The sequence below is a fragment of the Pinus tabuliformis genome, chromosome 5_1, assembly GCF_031772625.1.
Source record: "Pinus tabuliformis cultivar Carrire ecotype Pingquan chromosome 5_1, CPIR1, whole genome shotgun sequence".
NCBI classification, from domain to species: domain Eukaryota; kingdom Viridiplantae; phylum Streptophyta; class Pinopsida; order Pinales; family Pinaceae; genus Pinus; species Pinus tabuliformis.
The window spans coordinates 397643150-397652178 of record NC_142305.1 but is presented as its reverse complement, the minus strand read 5'-3'; the positions used below and the strand labels follow the sequence as shown (position 1 = coordinate 397652178).

The window sequence follows — 9029 nt, the reverse complement described above, 5'->3', positions numbered from 1 at the left end:
TCTTTAGAGCTCAAGAAAAGTTTTAACCTTTTTCAATAGTCATACCAAAAATATACATGATTAGGAGAAAACTATTGGGAGTAACAAATGCTTGGTCAAGGCTTAGGGTCAAAAAGAAACTGAAATGTAAGTACCTCTAACTCCATTTTCTCCACTTTTTCCTAAGGGATCATTTCTTTCATGACAATGTAAATTTGAACCTCCTTTATAATGTCATTTGTAGTATGCTAGCTATCTCGTGATTATAATACTTGTAACCGATTTCAAATGGACATTTATCTCTAGCTTAACTGAATTTGACATGCAAATATTCCTACCAACTCTCCAATGGTAAACTTTAAAAATCAGTTTAGTATTTAATCAACAATAATTGTTAGCAAAAGGGTGTCCTCATTAACCATCTTTTGCTTCTTCTCAACTCTTCCTTTCTCAATGTGTTTACACTTCTTAAACATCTCAGTGATTCACCTCCTCTAAAGTCTACCTTCTTTATTTTCTTGTTTCTCCTTTGTCTTTGTGGCTTTTGAGGATTCTACATCTTCCTTTTCATGGTTCTCCATTATCAAACCAATTTATCATTAAAACAAAATTTTTCACTAGCCAAGCTTGAGGGTAGGGGTTGCCTTCTATTCTCTTCTCTTGTGTTGATTAATTTGTTATGAAATAGATGACTAAAACAAATTCAAAAACAAAAGATGAATATTAGTGAAGTTGGAATATGAAAAGAAAAGAACCAGTGAGAGAGTGGACATTGTTGTAGATCAACACTAATTTAACAACTTGAAATACCTTCTACATTTATAAAAATCTATTCCACTCTCTACTTACCAGCTAGTCAAATTCCAAGTCCTTTATAGGGCAAGAACAAGTGAAATGCCAATCTCTATTCCACTCTACTTACCAGCTAGTCAAATTCCAAGTCCTTTATATGGCAAGCACAAGTGAAATGTCAATCTCTTCCACTCTACTTACCAGCTTGTCAAATTCCAGGGCAAGAACAAGAACAGGGGGAATGCCATGACCAAAGAATGTCCAAACGTTTCAACATATTCAAACAAAGCAAAAGAAGGCCATGATCAACGAGAATGTGCAAACGTTTGAACTCTTCCACTCTACTTACCAGTGGAATGTCAATCTCTTCCACTCTACTTACCAGCTTGTCAAATTGCAAGTCCTTTATAGGCGAGAACAGGGGAAATGCCATGACAAAAAAAGTCCTTTATAGGCAAGAACAAGAACAGGGGAAATGCCATGATAAAAGAATGTGCAAACGTTTCAACAAATTCAGACAAAGCAAAAGAACGCCATGATCAACCAGAAACAAATTCAAACAAAGCGAAAAAATAAGACATTATCAACAAAATTTACACAAGGCAGAAATACCAGCAAGCAGTTGTAATTTAACAAGACATAATCAACAAAATTCACACAAGGTGGAAATACCAGCAAGCAGTTGTAGTTTAACAAAATTTACAGAAGGCAGAAATGCCAGCAAGCAATTGTAATTTAACAAGACATAATCAACAAAATTCACAGGTGGTGAAAATACCAGCAAGCAGCTGTAGTTTAACAAAATGAACCTGACGTGAATCGAACACGCAACCTTCTGATCTGGAGTCAGACGCGCTACCATTGCGCCACAGATCCCTTGCGTTTCATTATAATTTCCCTAATATTAATATTAGAGTAGAGGAGCGCACAGCTCGCTGACATATGATGCAGTGCGGCAAGCGATCGAACACGCGACCTTCATATCTTCAATCTAACGCTTAATTTTCACAAAATGGGCGCAAACTAAAATTGCAAAATCGTTGAACATAAATGGAGATGCGGGGTATCGAACCCCGTACCTCTCGCATGCAAAGCGAGCGCTCTACCGTTTGAGCTACATCCCCATGACAAATTTTATAAAAAAATCGTATTATATAACTTAAAAAATTATCTTAAGCAAGTTGCACCGTAAATATGCCACCTGTCAATATAATGTCCGCTGTTGATCTGGAATCCGTTCCCGATGACTTCATCCAGGTGGAGCCAAATTATATCTTGGGAATGTAGCTATGAATTATATCTTTAAATTTTAAATTTTAAATAAAAAAAAATTGTAGAATAATTAAACTACACTGTTTTAGATTATTGGAAAAATATGAAGAAAAGAAAACATTTTTTTTTTTAAATGGGCGGGGCTAGTTCCCTACGGAAGTATTATGGGCCCTCTTTTTTTATACATATATTACAAATACGTGTCAGAACTACGCTGACAACCGTCAAATCATTGATTAATCACCATGTACACACATGAACGCCAGCATCAGGACAAATGGGCTGCGGCAGCAGCGCTGCAGGATTTGAAACGGGTCGGGGGGTGTGCAAACCATCCGCCCCTACCGTCATAACATGCACATTGTAGTTACAATACTCCTCTTTTTTCTTTAGAGGATGATAGATAATCTCATGATGGCATTGTTATTTCATTTTTGAATTTTTTTTGTTGTTGTCCTAGATTACTTTGTTTATAGGATTATTTTAGCTCTGGGAGGTTTTGGTTTTTGTGTTTGGATTAGTGTAGGATTTGTTTATTAGAATAAATTTTGGTTAAAATGGTTATAGATTTATTTTAACTATGAGTTTATTAAAATTATAGAGATGAAATTTCGTAAAGCTCAAATTTATTTTAGATTGCGAAATTTTAAAAAATGTATATCTCAAGAGATTTGATTCTTCTCCACTTTTGTAGATTTGTAGTTAAAATAAGCATAGTCTAAAATAGCCACAAATTAGCCCGGAAAATATTGGAAATTTTGACACGATTATGACAAAATCTGACATAAATTTTTGAAAATCTAGGTTACAATTGTCAAACTTCAGGATTTTGGGTGCTCCAAGGGTTCTTGATGGTGTTGAATCCATTTCCACCATAAAAAAAGATTCAAACACTCCAACACTTTGATTTTTTGAAGAATTTTTTTTATAGGATTCCAGCAAAGAAAGCTATCATCCAAGCAAATTTGTGACGTCGGTAGACAACCTCGTTAAAATAGATATATATTGGTTATACACACACAAACCATGTGTACTTTTTCATTATTTAAATTGCATCTTTGCATGTATAAATGAATTCAAATTTTAAAATGAATTTTTAAATATATAAATGGATTCAATGCCCGTAAAATTGCAATTTCACCAAATCTTTAATAGATTTTAGACAAAATTAACTGTAAAATATATCTAAAAATGTATAAAAAATGGAAAATAATAAGACTGCTTGAAATTATTTAACCATAATTTTTTTTAATTGCTTTATATAATATAGACACAGTTTTTGTAACATAACCCCAACAAAAATTAAACCTGTAATATTCTAATATTCTAAGTCTATGGAGAATGAGCTAATAATTCAGTGTGATGCATCATAGATGTATGCTTGCTTGATAGATCATAATGTTGAATATCAAATAACCACGTTTGATATGAGGAGGTTGCTTTGCATACTATGTTTTTCCCCTCCACTTACATATGTTAAACATAGAAGTTTTAGTCATTATGCATGCAACTCATTTATTTTATATGATTTCATAAAGATTGCTCCCAATTTGTGGTGATGGCTCCATTTGCTAATGGCAGAATCCTTTTTGTGGTAAGTTGGATTTATCTACTTGATTATGACGATGGTGGAGTTAGTTTGTTTGTAAAGATTGGTTTCTAGCATTCATATTGTGGACATGACTAAATATCAACCAACTCCCCTCATCAAAAAAGAATAAACCACAAACTTTACATCTAATACATTAATGATATGATTTCTGAAGAAATGCAAGCATCATTAATCAATTATCTTTCCCATTCAAAGGGTCTCATTCTTATGAACTAACATCAATGCAACTAGATTTGAACTTCACAAGATTTTATTGTCTTTATAGGTGGCTCTGTAGTGACTATTGAATATAATGACTGATATATTTCATAGTTTTATGTAATGTATCTGTCATATACCCACAGGTCTTTCTTGGGCTCTAGTGCACTTCGTGTGCACAAATTGCTAGACTAGTTTTTCTTTTAACGTAACAAAGTCCATACTTCATATGCTCAAACAAATAGTTGCAGACAGATCATGTATATTCGAATTCACTTATTATCATAGTGTAAATACAAATCATCTCACAAATAGGCAAGCATGAACACATGGCTGTAACCGAGAGCATAAGTAAATAAAACTTATGAGATGCTAGGAACAATAGTGTGGTAAATGGTACAACATTTGACTTTTAACCAAGTATATCACAGGGTTTTTCGTGCACATTACAAAGCACATATAATTGTTATGAAACCAGCTCACAAAACGATAGAAAAGAGAGATAAACACCTTAGAATTCAACCTCTTTGAGGGGGCAACCTCCTTTACATTACATAAATGAACAATTCTTGGATGATACAAATGACAAGACCTCCTTTCTATATATAGGAGTCTAAAGGGTCATAATATAATCAGAGATGACATAACAATAATAATGTAAGGGCACAATAATAAGAATAGTGGGCTTCTATGGGGCACAATATTATGGGGACTACATGGACACAACAATATAATAAGGGGGTTGTACTAATAACAATAAGGGGTTACACTAGTATTATAGGGACCTAACATGACCCTCTCCCTCAAAAAGTGTTGTCCTCAATGCTTGAGTAGTTCTTGATGCTTCTATATAAAATTCTTGTCCTCCCATGTGGAATCTTCAGCAGGTAAGTTCTTCCACTTGATGAGATACTCTGAAATTGATCGGTTTCGCAGCTGTCAGGTTCTTGTTTCTGTGACTGCTCCAGGCTCCAATATGATTTTTCTTTCCTCGTCAAGTTCTGGCAATATTGTTTGAATTGGGATCTTCAACAACTTTTGAATGAGTGGCCACACTTCTTCATCCTTCTTCGATTCATCCCTTGCTTTGTTTATCCAATCTGGTTAGATAATAGAAATAGCACAAAACAATGCTTCCACATCCTCATCATTTCTTGAGAGTGCATCTGCAACAACATTTTGTTTCCCTTTTTTGTAGATGATTTCAAAGTCATAACCCAACATATTTGTGACCCATTTTTCTGTTCTTCTAAAGATAATCTTTGTTCTAAAAACTATTTAAGACTATCATGATCCATTTTTACCTTGAAGTGTCTTCCCATTAGGTAAGGTTGCCATTTCTTAAGCGCATGTAGCATTTCCAACATTTCCTTCTCATAAATAGCTTGCTTGAGATGTAGCTGTAAAAATACCCAATCGCCTACATCAAAACTTCTTTCATTGCAATGTTGATATGCCTGTTGTTTCATTCAATTCTGCCCCAAAGTGGCGTTATCCTTTAAAAGTTGGAGAACTTGTTGTTGATGCTCAATGTGATCTTTCACTGCTTGAATCTTTTTCTTCTTGATATGTCCTTCTATCTTGAGAGTTTGAGGAGTCGTAATTTATTCCAATGCATTACAAGATATGGTTGGATTCATTTCTTGATGTTCGATGTGATCTTTCACTTCTTGAACATTTTTCTTCTTGATATGTCCTTCTATCTTGGTAGTTTGAGGAGTGGTAATTCCGGCCTTTGCATTACAAGATATGGTTGGATTCATTTCTTCTTTCTGGATGTGATCTTTCACTTCTTGAACCTTTTTCTTCTTTATACGTCCTTCTATCTTGCGAGTTTGAGGAGTGGTAATTCTTGCCAACGCTTTACAATATATGGTCAGATTCATTTCTTCTTTCTCTAGGGTTGGTTCCTGGTGTATATTCTCTTCTTTTGATGTTTCTTGATCCCTTTCTTCCTCCTCTTCATAATCTATGTAGAATAATTTCTTCTCAGCACACTTATGACCTTCAGTGTATTTGCTATCACAATTGTAACAAAGCCCTTTTTCTCTTTTTTCTTCCAATTGTTGTAGTGTAAACCTTGTAGGTTGTGGAAGGCTACGAGAAAAAACACTTCCATAATTATAGTTGTGAGCGGTGGGATTCCTTGTTTCCATAATTTCACTTTCAATTTTTCTTGCCAACCGGAATGCCTTCTCCAATGAATGAGGTTCCCAAAGATGAACCTCATGTTGAATGTTATCCTTTAAAGTCCCTATGAAGCCATCGATCCTTTGCTTCTTTGGAATATCATTTACCCTTATATTCAATTTTTGAAAGTCTTCAATGTGCTCTACCATTGAACCCTTTTGTTCGAGATTTATCAATTGGCTAAAAAAGGTGTTACTCTTTATATCCTCATAATGTGTTATCATTTCTTCTGTGAAAATTGACCAAGTGACAAGTGATTTATGAGAACAAAGCCCTTTATACCATAAAAATTGATTCGGTTCTAAATATAAAGATGCAATATGTACCTTTTATAATAGTTGAAACTCATGTAGATCAAAATATTGCTCCAACTGTAGTATCCAATTTACTAGATCCTTGCCATCAAACTTCCTCATATCACCTTCTCTTGTTTTTAGGAGCTTGATCTTGAAACGACTGTAACTCTGTATTTAGATATCCAAGTTATGAAATTGCATCCTACAATAGCCCTCTGAGTCCTCTTTCTAACCCCGCAAGTCTGATCAGAATTTGATTCTGCAAGAAAGAGTTATGCCAATCTCCTAAGATGACCTGATTATATAATGTTTCAATAGAGCGAATTTGTATGACGTGCCACGTGTCACCGTTTTGACCTTCGGATCTGAAAAATATACAAAGAAAACTATAGTCCGTCCTTTTTCTATAACTTCTTACGAAATTTCAATTTGTTTCTTAGAGAGAAATTTATGACGATTTTCCCAAGGTCACGTGCTTAGAATATAATTCGGGAGTTTGCAAACCCCTATTTCCTAAAATTATATATCCAAAAATATAGCGCGAAAAGATCTAATATTTGGACCTGAGTGATCCGAATTGGATCCATAAAAGACTATCAAAGAACCATGATTGTATCAAGTCGGAGCAAATCTCTAAAGAATCCAAAACAACAATCAAAAACACCCTGAACCAGTGGCAATGGCAACCAGTGTGGAAAGACGAGGACCTCGGTAAAAGCGCGCTGACCGAGGCCCATGGAGACTGCACAGGAGGTCAAAGTAGCCCCTGGGAGCCCCGGATTGAGAAATGGAGGTGATTTTTGATGCGCAATTAGCGCCTAGCACTAATCATGCATCGTTGGGTGAACAGGGCCAAAATGAAGGAAGCCCCAGCACTCGATCACGTTGGGAACCAGAGAATTGCGGGCGGAAAAGGTAAAAGCACCAAAAGTACAAAGGCGAGACCTGCACTCTGGAAAACTGGCAGTATTGATTGGGGCACCCTCAAACGGTAAGTGGATTTGGACGAGAGCGGAGCGATTCCATTCATCGATCGACATGTGGCAGGCGGAGGTGAGAGAAAACTGTCGTTGATCGCACACTATTGGTCGAGCAAGTTAACCGTGGGAAATGTGCGTATGGCGTCAGATCTGGAAGCCCTAGATCGGACGGCTGAGATCGCACCCGATGGAGGAAGCAGAAACGACGAAGTAATACACCGTGTTTTATAAGGATTTGGAATTTGTTTAACCGCTACAGTGGAGGAAGAATGCATCCACGACATAGTTGAAGAAATGAACCGATGAAGCAGGCTGGCGCCGTTTAGAGGAGGACACGTGGCCACCTCCCTGAGCGTTGATGATGACGCCGAACAGGGAACTCCAAGCGCAACTGCAGAAGGTGAATCACAGAGGCGGAAGAGGAACCAAACATGCATTGGAACGAATGGCTAAAAGCCATGAATAGAGACAGGATACGCAGTTAATCAATCATCGAGAGAGACAAAGAAAGAGACCAGAATCCCAAGAGGAGGACGAAACACAGAGAAAGAAGGCAGTAAAGCAAAGCAGAAGAGGATAGAGGGTCGAGTTGACCAGAGGCAACATCGAGCACTAGAGGCTTGAGACATCCGAGCCATCCCAGAGAGGATCGGTCCGGGCTAAGCACCACATTGGGCTCTCCCTTGTAGACCAGAAGGTCACAGAGCTGGTAGGAAGAAGAAGTCTGTGTACTCAAGTGGCTTGGGGAATCCAAGAACCACCCTGCCAAGCAAAACTGCTTCAGGAGAACTCACTTTGAGTCCCTGCATTGTAATTCTCTACTTAAGGACACAATAAAACAAGGCCACCACTGAAAGTTGGACCGGAGACGTAGCCCTGGGAGAATAGGGTGAACTCCTTATTAAAAATTTCTTGTGTCTTTATGTTTGCTTACTATAATTCTATGTTGTCTTTCCATTTATATGTCTGTGTATTGGAAATCTGTTCGATCCGTTGCTTAAATAACACAGAACACACACCAGCACATGAGTCTGTAATACCTTTGTTTAATAAATCTTTAACTGATGTCACTCATAGGGTGAATATCAGATCAAGTGGTATCAGAGCTGATCAAGGCTGTAAGGTTAGACAAGCTTGTGTTGGTTTAGCTGTGAATGCTCACAAGATAAAAGCTCAAATTAGGAGAAGGAGAGTTGGTGGAAACTAATCCTGAAACTGGGAGAGTCTATCCCCGGAAGACAATGTCAGAGGAAGGTTCTGTAGGGCCAGACCCTCAATTCATAGAAAGTTTCCTAGCTATAGAGTCTATGGTAGAAGAAATGTATAGAGACTTTAGAAAGCATAAGGTTGAAGATTCATCAGGTTCTAAACAAGATAAAGAAGAAGATGAGTCTCACTGCCATGACCACTCCAAAGGAAAGGGGAAAGAGGAAAGATTTCTCACACCTCCTATTAGCCCTGTGCATGATATGAAAGCATCTTTGATTAAGCTAGATGTTAAATTTTATTTGCCTATATATGATGGAGAGCTAAATGCTGAAAAGTTGGACAATTGGATTAGAAAAATTGATGTGTATTGCAGGGTACAGAACATAGACTCAGACAAGAGTAAGATTCAACTGGCAAGCCTACACCTAGGAGGCACTGCCTTGGTTTGGTGGGAAGGCAAAACCCAAGCTGATATGAAAAAACATGGTAAGACCATCTCTG

At 37.0% G+C, this 9029-nt stretch overlaps 2 non-coding genes across 2 annotated transcripts; both read right to left on the bottom strand.

Annotated features, from left to right (window-relative positions):
• Window positions 1-1575: 1575 nt before the first annotated feature.
• Window positions 1576-1647, bottom strand: TRNAW-CCA (transfer RNA tryptophan (anticodon CCA)). The gene has a single exon. It is a non-coding gene; the product is annotated as a tRNA-Trp (tRNA).
• Window positions 1648-1822: 175 nt separating this feature from the next.
• On the bottom strand, window positions 1823-1895 carry TRNAA-UGC (transfer RNA alanine (anticodon UGC)). The gene has a single exon. It is a non-coding gene; the product is annotated as a tRNA-Ala (tRNA).
• Window positions 1896-9029: the final 7134 nt, after the last annotated feature.